This window comes from Heterodontus francisci, unplaced genomic scaffold, assembly GCF_036365525.1.
Source record: "Heterodontus francisci isolate sHetFra1 unplaced genomic scaffold, sHetFra1.hap1 HAP1_SCAFFOLD_210, whole genome shotgun sequence".
Taxonomy (NCBI): Eukaryota; Metazoa; Chordata; class Chondrichthyes; order Heterodontiformes; family Heterodontidae; genus Heterodontus; species Heterodontus francisci.
In genome coordinates, this window is record NW_027141403.1 from 1,822,043 (window position 1) to 1,833,646 (window position 11,604).

General features: G+C 45.1%; 1 non-coding gene across 1 annotated transcript; it reads left to right on the plus strand.

The window, feature by feature from the left end:
• The first annotated feature begins 483 nt into the window (after positions 1 to 483).
• Positions 484 to 557, plus strand: trnat-ugu (transfer RNA threonine (anticodon UGU)). The gene has a single exon. It is a non-coding gene; the product is annotated as a tRNA-Thr (tRNA).
• The last annotated feature ends 11,047 nt before the right edge of the window (positions 558 to 11,604 follow it).

Genomic DNA, 11,604 nt, shown 5'->3' on the forward strand with positions numbered 1-11,604 from the left:
CGGTGTATGTGTGTGTGCGTGTGTGGGGCTGTGGGAAGAAAGGGGCTTTAAATGTTGGTTCAGGTAAAAAGGGAACTTTTAAAATTTCTACCTGTGTATTTATGCTTTATTTCATGACTAGTTAAAACTTGTTCTGCAATAAACTCATAATTTTGCTGTTCATTAAAGAAACCTGGTCAGTGTCTTCTATTCTGGGAAGAATAGAGTATATGATTGACTGTTTCAGGAAGTGGGAAAAGATAAAATATATGTTGTGACCTGTGGAGAAGTGGGATGAGAATATATAGAAGGGTCTGAAGAAGGGTCATTGACCTGAAACGTTAACTCTGCTTCTCTCTCCACAGATGCTGCCAGACCTGATGAGTATTTCCAGCATTTCTTGTTTTTATTTGAGATTTCCAGCATCTGCTGCATTTTGCTTTGATATTGATATTATATGAGAATAAATAGTGTACTCCTCTGATTTTAATTGTATCAACATCTGGCTCTGTAGCTTAGTTGGTTGAAGCACCTGCCTTGTAAACAGGAGAGCCTGGGTTCAATTTCCAGTGGAGCCTTGCTTCTCATTTGTGATGTCGAAGTTACATTGTCAATCACTTCCATCTGTGTCTTCTGAACTTTAAGTGAGAATTCAAATTACATGATGAATTTTCATCACAGGAGAAAACAGCCTTTGTGTAGGATGTGAGTTTGGAATGGCTGTTCCTCCTTGTACAGAAATTCAGTGCTGATATTTCAAAGGCAACTTCTTTGATCCAAATTTGTTCACAGTTGCATTCAACCTGGAAAACAGCTCGACATTAATGTCACTGAAGGAAAGTGTGACTGCGTTGTATGTTTCAGAGTGTTTGTGTTGTTATCTGTTGCTTGTGACTGTGACTGAGACTGGGACATGATGCAAGTGGGAGGGTTGATCTGAGGTTTGGAACATTTGTCAGTCAGGAACAAGAAAAATCAAAGGAACCAAATAAGAAAACCTATGTCTCATGTGGTTCCCGAGAAACGGTGAGAAGATATTAAACTTTGTTCTGTTCAAGAAAGCTGTGTGAACTTTGACCTTTCCTGCCTTTGATAAACAGTATTTGAAGTGTCTCGGTAACAATGTTCAGTGTTGATGAGAGTGGGGTCTGGGTGAGCCTCTGCTGAGTGTGACAGGGTCAGGACTGGATGCAGGAAGTTCTCTGACAGTCTCTCTCTCTCTCTCGCTGATGGGTTTGAGTTTATTTTCAACTGGCAGCTGTTGGTGTTGCGATAAATCAAGTTCCCTCCACCCATTTTTTTTGGACAGACAATGTAGTATAAGGATGTAAAGTATTAATGCTGAAGACATTGGGATCAATCACTCCCACTGTCAAAGTGATGATGTAACAGTCACATGAGATGAGGTTTGGGAGGAGAGAGCAGCACCAAGGATGCTAGTTTCGGAGGCTTGATGAATGTGTATATAGTATTGTGCAAATTAGAAAAGAGTTCTTAGTTCTTTCAGCAGGAAATGTGTCCCGAAAATATCGAGAAACTCACAATTTTATTATTCAGGAGTCGGAACACAGATATTAATTCCAAGTTCTGGGTTCATTTGACCAAAAAAGGTAGAGAATGGTATTGCTCACTGATTGAAATCCCCCAGTGAGGAGACAGTTAAATAGGTGATCTGTTGGGGCATCCTTCGATCCAAGGTTTCAGCAGCATTTAATCTCCCTTTTTGGTGAAATTCTCTGTTATTAGCAACTTTTTTTTTATCCAGCTTTGATGGGCAAGTGAAAAAACTGCAAAAACTGAACAGTTCCATCCTTTCTTTTCTTCCTTCTTCCCTTCTTTCCATCAATTTCTCTTTTCTGTCCCAGATCAATACAATGATGAGAATCCCAATTTAATCCGCTGTTTCTGGTGTTTTATCCATTCCAATCAAAGTCAAAGTTCCAATCAAATCTATTTGTTATTCCACAGTGTCGCTCCATGTGTTTTATTCTGTTGTATTCTCTCACAGTCTGTTTGATGATCAATGTTGCATCTCACTCTCTGTTCTGGTGAAGATCAGAAGCAGTGATATCTGTTTACACCACCCGACAAGTCGGCCTGAGGCTTTGCCTCGCCGATCATGTGGAGTTAGGAACATAGCAACATCGGAGCAGGAGTCGGCCATTCAGCCCATCGAGCCTTCCCCACCATTCAATATGATCATGGCTGATCATCCACTTCAATGCCCTTTTCCCCACACTTTCCTCATATTCCCTTATGTCATTTGTATTTAGAAATCTGTCAATCTCTGCTTTAAACATACTCATCGACTGAGCTTCCACAGCCCTCTGGGGTACAGAAGTCCAAAGATTCACAACCCTCCGAGTAAAGAAATTTCTCCTCATCTCTGTCCGAAGGAGCTTCCCCCTTATTTTGAAATTGAGCCCCTGGTTCTCGACTCCCCATCCAGATGAAACATCTTAGCTGCATCTACCCTGACTGTCCTTTAAGTATTTTGTAGGTTTCAATGAGATCACCTCTCATTCTTTGAAACTCTAGAGAATACAGAACCAGTTTCCCAATCTCTCTTCATAGAACAGTCCCACCATCCCAGGAACAAGTTTGATGAACCTTCGTTGAACTCCCTCCATGGCAATAATATCCTTCCTAAGGTAAGGAGACCAAAACTGCACACAGTACTCCAAGTGCGGTCTAACCAAGGTTCTATACAATTGAAGCAAGAATTCACTTTTCCTGTACTCAAATCCTCTTGTGATAAAGGCTAACATACTATTCGCCTTCCTAATTGCCTGCTGCACCTGCATGTTAGCTGTCAGTGACTTATTGACATGGATACCCAGATCACCGTTATATTCTATACCTCAGCTAAGAAAGGAAAGGATTCCATATACCTGCTGAACCACCTTATTGACCTGTCCTGCTACCTTCAGGGATCTGTGGACATTCACTCCAACGTCTCTCACTTCCTCTGCACCGTTCAGTGTTCTCCCATTAATTGTGTATTCCTTTGCCTTTTTTGACCTCCCAAATGCATCACCTCACCCTTGTCCAATTTGACTTCCATTTACCACTTCTCTGCCCACCTGACCATTCTATTGATATCTTCCTGCAGTGTACAGCTATCCTCCTCCCTATCAACAACACGGACAATTTTTGTGTCATCTGCAAACATCTTTATTGTGCCCTCTACAGTTATGTCCATATCATTAATATATGCCACAAAAAGCAGGGGGCCTAGTTCTGAGTCCTGTGGAACACCACTGGAAACAGTCCTCCAGTTGCAAAAACACCTGTAACCAATTCCTTTTTGTTTCCTGCCACTGAACCAATTTTGTGTCCAGCTTGCTACATTCCCCTGGATCCCATGTGCTTTTATTTGTTTTAACCAGTTTGCCATGTGGGACCTTGTCAAAAGTCTTGCTAAAATCCATGTAGATCAGATCAACTGCACGATCCTCATCAATCCTCCTTGTTACTTCTTCAAAAACATTCAATCAAGATAGTCAGACAGGAGCTTCCCTTAACAAATCCATGCTGACGATACTTGATTAATCTGTGCCTTTCTAAGTGACAGTTTATCCTGTCTCTCAGAATTAATTCCAATAATTCGCCCACTATTGAGGTTAGGCTGACTGGCCTTTAATTATCTGGTCGATCACTCGCTTATTTTTTCAAGAATGGTGCAATGTTAGCAATAAAAACAAAAAGTGCTGGACATACACAGCAGGTCTGGCAGCATCTGTGGTGAGAGAAGCAAAGTTAACATTTCAGGTCAGTGACCTTTCATCAGAACAGAAACGTTAACTGTGCTTCTCTCCCCATAGTTGCTGCCAGATCTGCTGTGTATTTCCAATGCAACTAGTTTTTATTTCAGATTTGCAGCATCTGCAGAATTCTGCTTTTATTGCAGTGTTACGAGACCTCCAATCCTCTGACATCACACCTGTATCCAGTGAGGGATTGGAAACTGATGGTCAGACCTTCCACTATTTCCTTCCTGACTTCTTTAAACAGCCTGGGGTACATTTCATCCGGCCCTGATGATTTATCCACTTTCAAGGATGCTAATCCCATTTATACTTCTTCTCTCCCTCAGTTTATCATGTCCAATACTTCACACTCCTTCTCCTTCATTACAAAATCTGCATCACCCCCCTCATTTGTGAAGACAGTAAAATATTCATTAATAAACATACCAACATCTTAAACCCTGACACATAGGTTACATTTTTAGGTCTTTGATGGGCCCTACTCTTTCCTCAGTTGCCTCTGACTGCAATGTATTGATGAAACATCTTTGGATTTGTTTTGATTTTGCTTGTCAATATTCTTTCATGATCTCTGTTTGTTCTTTATTGCTGCTCCCAAATACCTCTAGTCATGTCCAAACACAACTTATCAGAAGGGGAATTTGAACCCACCCCTGCAGAGAGAATTGTGATCTGAATGAACCGTCTCAGACTGCTCGACCATCCTGACTACCCCATGTGTATGTTTAATGCTGACGAAATTATCCATTCATTGTGAAAGTATTTGTGAGATTGTGGAAATGTCTGGAAGAGGAAAGACCAGCGGGAAAGGTCGGTCCAAGGCCAAGTCTCGCTCTTCCCGGGCTGGACTGCAGTTCCCGGTGGGCCGTGTTCACAGGCTCCTGAGAAAGGGTAACTATGCTGAGCGTGTGGGGGCCAGAGCCCAGGTCTATCTGGCTGCTGTGCTCGAGTATCTGACCGCTGAAATCCTCGAGCTGGGTGGGAACGCGGCCCGGGACAACAAGAAGACCCGCATCATTCCCCAGACACCGACAGCTGGCCGTCCTCAATGACGAGGAGCTCAACAAGCTGCTGGGAGGGGTGACCATCGTTCAGGGTAGGGTGCTGCCTAATATCCAGGCCGTGTTGCTGCCCAAGAAAACCAGCGCTCCGGGCACCAAAACCAAGTCAATCTGCCAGGATTTTTTCAAATACTCAAAGGCTCTTTTCAGAGCCACCCACAGTATCTGAAAGGGCTGAATACTGTCTGAAGTCTGCTGCACCCACACCTCTGTCTATCCCTCTTCATCTGGAACAACCAGCGTCATCTTCCATTCCTTTCACCATTATGTGTTGAGCTTGCTTCTCCTTATAGTCAGTCCAATATCAATGTAATGATGAAATGATCTGTGTCAGTGCTGGCAATTTCCAAAGAATTATAGAAAAACTAGGGCACAGAAGGAGCCCATTCAGCCCATCGCGTTTGCTCTGGCCGAAAAATCTAGCCACCCAATCTATTCCCACCTTCCAGCACCTGATCCGTAGACTTGCAGGTTTCAGCACTTCAGGTGCATGTCCAGGTATTTTTAAATGAGTTGAGGGTTTCTGCCTCCACCACCATTCCTGGCAGCGAATTCCAGACACCCACCACCCTCTGGGTAAAACCGTTTCCCCTCATGTCCCCTCTAACCCTTCTACCAATCACCTTAAATCTGTGCCCCCTGGTAACTGACCTCCCCACCAGGGGAAACAGTTCCTGACTGTCCACTTGTCTAGGCGCCTCATAATTTTGTACACCTCATTCAAGTCACCCCTCAGACTCCTCTGTTCCAAGGAAAACAACCCGAGCCGCTCCAATATTTGCTCATAGCTGCAACTTTCAAGCCCTGGCAACGTTCTTGTAAATCTCCTCTGTACTCTCTCCAGAGCAATTATGTCCTTTCTGTAATGTGATGACCAGAACTGTACGCAATGCTCCAGCTGTGGCCGAACCGCCGTTTGATACAGTTCTAGCACTACATCCCTGCTTTTCTATTCTATCCCTTGGCCAATAAAGGAAAGCATTCTCTCTGCCTTCTTCACCACTCTATCGACCTGTCCTGCCACTTACAGGGACCTGTGGACATGCACTCCAAAGTCTCTCACTTCTTCTACCCCTCTCAATATCTTCCTGTTTATTGTGTATTCCCTTGCTTTGTTTGCCCTCCCAAAATGCATTACCTCACACTTCTCCAGATTGAATTCCATTTGCCATTTTTCCGCCCACTCATCCAATCCATTCATCTCATTCTGAAGTCTACAGCTATCCTCCTCACTATCAATTACACGGCCAATTATTGTGTCATCAGCAAATTTCCCAATCATACCTCCCACATTTAATTCCAAATCATTAATATATATCACAAACAGCAAGGGACCCAACAGTGATCCCTGTGGAATGCCACTGAAAACTGCTTTCCATTCGCAAAAACATCCGTCGATAACTATCCTTTGTTTCCTGTCACTGAGTCAATTTTGGATCCAACCTGCCATATTCCCCTGTATTCCATGGGCTTTCATTTTACTGACCAGTCTGCCATGTGGGACTTTACTAAAATCCATGTAGACCACATCCAACACACTATCCTCATCAATGTTCCTTGTTACTTATTCAAAAAATTCAATCAAGTTCGTGAGACATGACCTTCCCTTAACAAATCCATGCTGACTATCCTTGATTAATCTGTGCCTTTCTAAGTGGCAATTTATCCTGTACCTCAGAATTGATTCTAATAATTTACCCACCACCGAGGTCAGACTGACCGGCCTATAATTATTGGGCCTATCCCTCACATCCTTTTTAAATAATAGTGCAACGTTCGCAGACCTCCAATCCTCCGGCACCTCCCCCGTATCCAGTGAGCATTTGAAGATGATCCTCAGCGCATCCACTATTTCCTCCCTGGCTTCCTTTAACAACCTCAGATGCAAACCATCTGGCCCTGGTGATTTATTCATTTTGAAGGATGTCAGACCCTCCAGTACTTCCACTCTCATTATGCTTATCGTATCTAATATTTCACACTCCTCTTCTTTGTCTGCATCATCCCTCTCCTTTGTGAAGGCAGAGACAAAAACTCATTAAGAACCCCACACACATCTTCTGCATCCACTCATACGTTCCCTTGTACATCTCTGATAGGCCGTACCCTTTCCTTAGTTATCTTCTTGCTCTTAATGTACTGACAGAACATTTTTGGGGTTTCCTTCAAGTAGTTGTATCCAGTCCACATCCACCAAGTCACCTCTCAGTTTTGTAAAATTTGCCTTCCCCCAATTTAGAACTTTTACTTCTGTTGTATCTTTATCCTTTGACATGATTCTGCCAAAACTAATTGCAGTATGGTCACTAGGGGTGGTGGTGGCGTAGTGGTCTTGTCAGTGGACTTGCCAGTGGATTAGTAACCCAGCCACCTAGGGTATTGCTCAGGGGACGTGGGTTCAAATCCCACCATTGAAATTTAAATCCAAATAATAAATCTGCAATTAAAAAGCAAGTCTAATGATGGCCATGAAACCATTGTTGATGGTTGTAAAAACACATCTGGTTTACTAATGCCCTTTAGGGAAGGAAATCTGCTGTTCTTGTCTGGCCTGCATGCGACTGCAGACCCACAGCAATGTGGTTGACTCTTACATGCCCTCTGAAATGGCCGAGCGAGCCACTCAGTTGAAACTAAACACTACGAAGTCAATAAAAAGGAATGAAACCAGACGGACCACCCGGCGACGACCTGGGCACCAGAAATGACAATGGTAAACCCAGCGCTGTCGACCCTGCAAAGTCCTCCTTAGTAACATCTGGTGGCTTGTGCTAAGTTGGGAGAGCAACAACCTGACGTCGTCATACTCACAGAATCATACCTTACAGGCAATGTCGCAGACACTGCCATCACCATCCCTGGGTATGTCCTGACCCACGGGCAGGACAGACTCACCAGAGGCATCGGTACAGTAGAAAGGGAATTGCCCTGGAAGTCCTCAACATCGACTCTGGACCCCATGAGGTCTCATGGCATCAGATCAAACAATGGACAAGTTAACCTCCTGCTGATTACCACCTACTGCCCTCCCTCAGCTGATGAGTCAGTACTCCTCCATGTTGAAAAGCACTTGGAGGAAGCACTGAGGGTGGCAAGAGCACAGAATGTACTCTGGGTGGGGGACTTCAATGTCCATCACCAACAGTGCCTCGGGAGCATCTCTGCTGGCCGAATCCTAAAGGACATATCTGCTAGTGCTGCTTGATGGCAATGTTGATGACACCTTCCATCACGTTCGGCCCCATCAGTCTACTCTCAATCATCAGTAAAATGATGGAAGGTGCCATCAAGCGGCACTCGCTTAGCAATAACCCGCCTCAGTGACACTCAGTTTGGGTTCTGCCAGGGCCATTCAGCTCCTGACCTCATGACAGCCTTGGTTCAAACATGGACAAAAGAGGTGAGGTGTGAGTGATTGCCTTTGACATCAAGGCAGTATTTGACCGAGTATGGCATCAAGGAGCCCGAGCAAAACTCAGGTCAATGTGAAAACCGTCCACTGGCTGGAGTCATACCTAGCGCAAAGGAAGATGGTTGTGGTTGTTGGAGGTCAATCATCTGAGCTCCAGGACATCACTGCAGGCGCTCCTCAGGGTAATGTCCTCAGCCCAACCATCTTCAGCTGCTTCATCAATGACCTTCCTTCAATCATAAGCTCAGAACTGGGGATGTTCGCTGATGATTGCACAATGTTCAGCACCATTCATGACTCCTCAGATACTGAAGCAGTCCGTGTAGAAATGCAGCAATACATGGACAATATCCAGGCTTGGGCTGATAAGTGGCAAGTAACATTCGGGCCGCACAAGTGCCAGGCAATGACCATCACCAACAAGAGAGAATCGAACTAACTCCCCTTGACATTCAATGGCATTACCATCGCTGAATCCCCCACTATCAACATCCTAGGGGCACCATTGACCAGAAGCTGAACTGGAGTAGCCATATAAATACCATGGCTACAAGAGCAAGTCATAGGCTAGGGATCCTGAGGCGAGTAACTCACCTCCGGACTCCCCAAAGCCTGTCCACCATCTACAAGGCACAAGTCAGGAGTGTGTTGGAATAGTCTCCACTTGCCTGGATAGGTGCAGCTCCAACAACACTCAAGAAGCTCAACACCATCCAGGACAAAGCAGCCCACTTGATTGGCACCCCATCTACAAACATTCACTCACTCCACCACCGACGCACAGTGGCAGCAGTGTGTACCATCTACAAGATGCACTGCAGCAATGCACCAAGGCTCCTTGAACAGCACCTTCCAAACCTGTGACCTCTACCAACTAGAAGTACAAGGGCAGAAAATGCATGGGAACACCACCACCTGCATGTTCCCCACCAGGACACACACCATCCTGACTTGGAACTATTTCGCTGATCCTTCACTGTCACTGGGTCAAAATCCTGGAACTCCATTCTGAATAGCACTGTGGGTGCACCTACCCCAAATGGACTGCAGCGGTTCAAGAAGGCAGCTCACCACCACCTTCCCAAGGGAAATTAGGGATGGGTAATAAATGCTGACCTGGCCAGCGACGCCCAAAATCCCATGAATGAATAAAAAAAAGCTATCTCCAAAATGGTCAACCACTGCTACTTGCCCAGCTTCATTACTGAAGACTCGCTCTCGAATTGTGCCCCCTCTCATTGGGCTTGTGCTGTGCTGGCTATTAAAGTTCTCTTGAATGCAGTTCAAGAATTTTGTGCCCTCTGTGCCCTTCACACTGTTTGTATCCCAGTTGATATTGGGATAGTTGAAATCCCCAACTATTATTTCCCTATAGTTTTGCACTCAGCAATTTGCCTACATATTTGTTCTTCTATCTCTCTCTCACTATTTGGGGGTCTACAGTACACTCCTAGTAGTGTGGCTGCCCCTTTTTTATTTCTGAGCTCCACCCATATGGCCTCATTTGATGATTCATTTAGCATTTAATCCCTCCTCAAAGCTGTATGCCTTCCTGAACTAATAATGCTACACTCCCACCTTTTTTATCCCTATGCCACATGAAAACTCTATATCCAGAGATGTTGAGCTGCCATTCTTGCCCTCTTGAAGCCAAGGTTCCCTTATTGCAATGATATTGTGTTACCATGTGTGGGCACAATGGCGCAGTGGTTAGCACCACTGCTCCAGGAACCCGGGTTCGATTCTGGGTACTGCCTGTGTGGAGTTTGCAACTTCTCCCTGTGGATTTTCGCCGGGTGCTCCGGTTTCCTCCCACAGCCAAAGACTTGCAGGTTGAGAGGTAAATTGGCCATTGTAAATTGCACCTAGTGTAAGTAGGTGGCAGGGAATATGGGATTACTGTAGGGTTAGTATAAATGGGTGGTTGTTGGTCAGCACAGACTCAGTGGGCCAAAGGGCCTGGTTCAGTGCTGTATCTCTAAATAAAAATAAAAAGTGTGATGTTACTTTATCAGCGCAGGCTTGGAGGGCCGAATGGCCTGTTCCTGTACTGTATTGTTCCATGAGTCTATCTGTGCCCTCAGCTCATCAGCTTTATTTGCTATATGAATATACATACAAGTATAAAAATTAGGAGCAGGAGTAGGCCATTCGACCCCGAGACCCTGCTTCCCCATTCAATAAGTTCACGGCTGAACTGATTCCTCCACATTCCCGCCTACCCCCGATAACCTTTCACCCCTTTGCTGATCAAGAATCGATGTCCCTCTGCCTTAAAAATATTCAAACTCTCTGCTTCCACCGCTTATTGAGGAAGAGAGTTCCAAAAACTCACGACCCTCTGAGGGAAACAAATTCTCCTCATCTCTGTCTTAAATGGGTGACCCCTTATTCTTTAACAGTGACCCCTAATTCCAGATTCTCCCACAAGGGGAAACATCCTTTCCACATCCACCCTGCCAAGACTCCTCAGGATCTGATATGTTTCAATCAAGTTGCGTCTTTAAATAAATAAATATCCTTTAACACTGCCAAATTCCTCTGCTGCACACTTTTTAAACTTTGCTTCTTCTGTCTTTCAGAGTCATTCGCTAATGTTCTGCCTCCCGTTCCCTGCCCTGAAATTGCCCTGTCTGAAACTGCCCTCAGGTTCCCATCAAGCTGCCAAATTAGTTTATACAATCCCCAACAGCACCTGCAAGGATCTTCATCCTGGTCCTGTTCAGATGTCGACCGTTCGACTTATTAGGTCCTACCTTCCCCCGAACTGGTCCCAATGTCCCAGAAATCGAAAGTCCTCCTTCCTGCACCATCTCTTCAGCCATGCATTCATCTGGTGCATTCTCCTATTTCTATGCTCACTAGCATGTGGCCTTGGGAGTAATTTGGAGATCACTACCTTTGAGATCCTGCTTGCTAATCTCTTTCCTAACTCCCTAAACTCAGCCTGAAGGATCTCATCCCTCTTTCTTCCTATATCGTTGGTACCAATGTGGACCACGACCTCTGGCTGTGCATCCTTGCCCTCCAGAATGCTCTGTCGCCACTCAGTGATATCCATGATCCTTGCACCAAGGAGGAAACCTGGTTTGCGAGCACTGAAATACCTATCTGTTCCCCTAACTATGCAATCCCCTACCAGTATTGCTCGCTTGTATTTTCTACTCCCTCCCTGCACAGCTGAGCCATCCATGGAGTTCTGGCCATGACTCTCACTGCACTCTCCAGAGGAACCCTCTCTCCCATCAGTACTCAGAACTGAATACCAGTTGGAAAGTGGGATGCCCCCCAGGGACTCCTGCACTACCTGCCTTGACCTTCTTGTCTGTCTGGCAAACTCCCAATCCGTCTCTGCCTGTGCTCTCTTCAGCTCCGGGGTGAC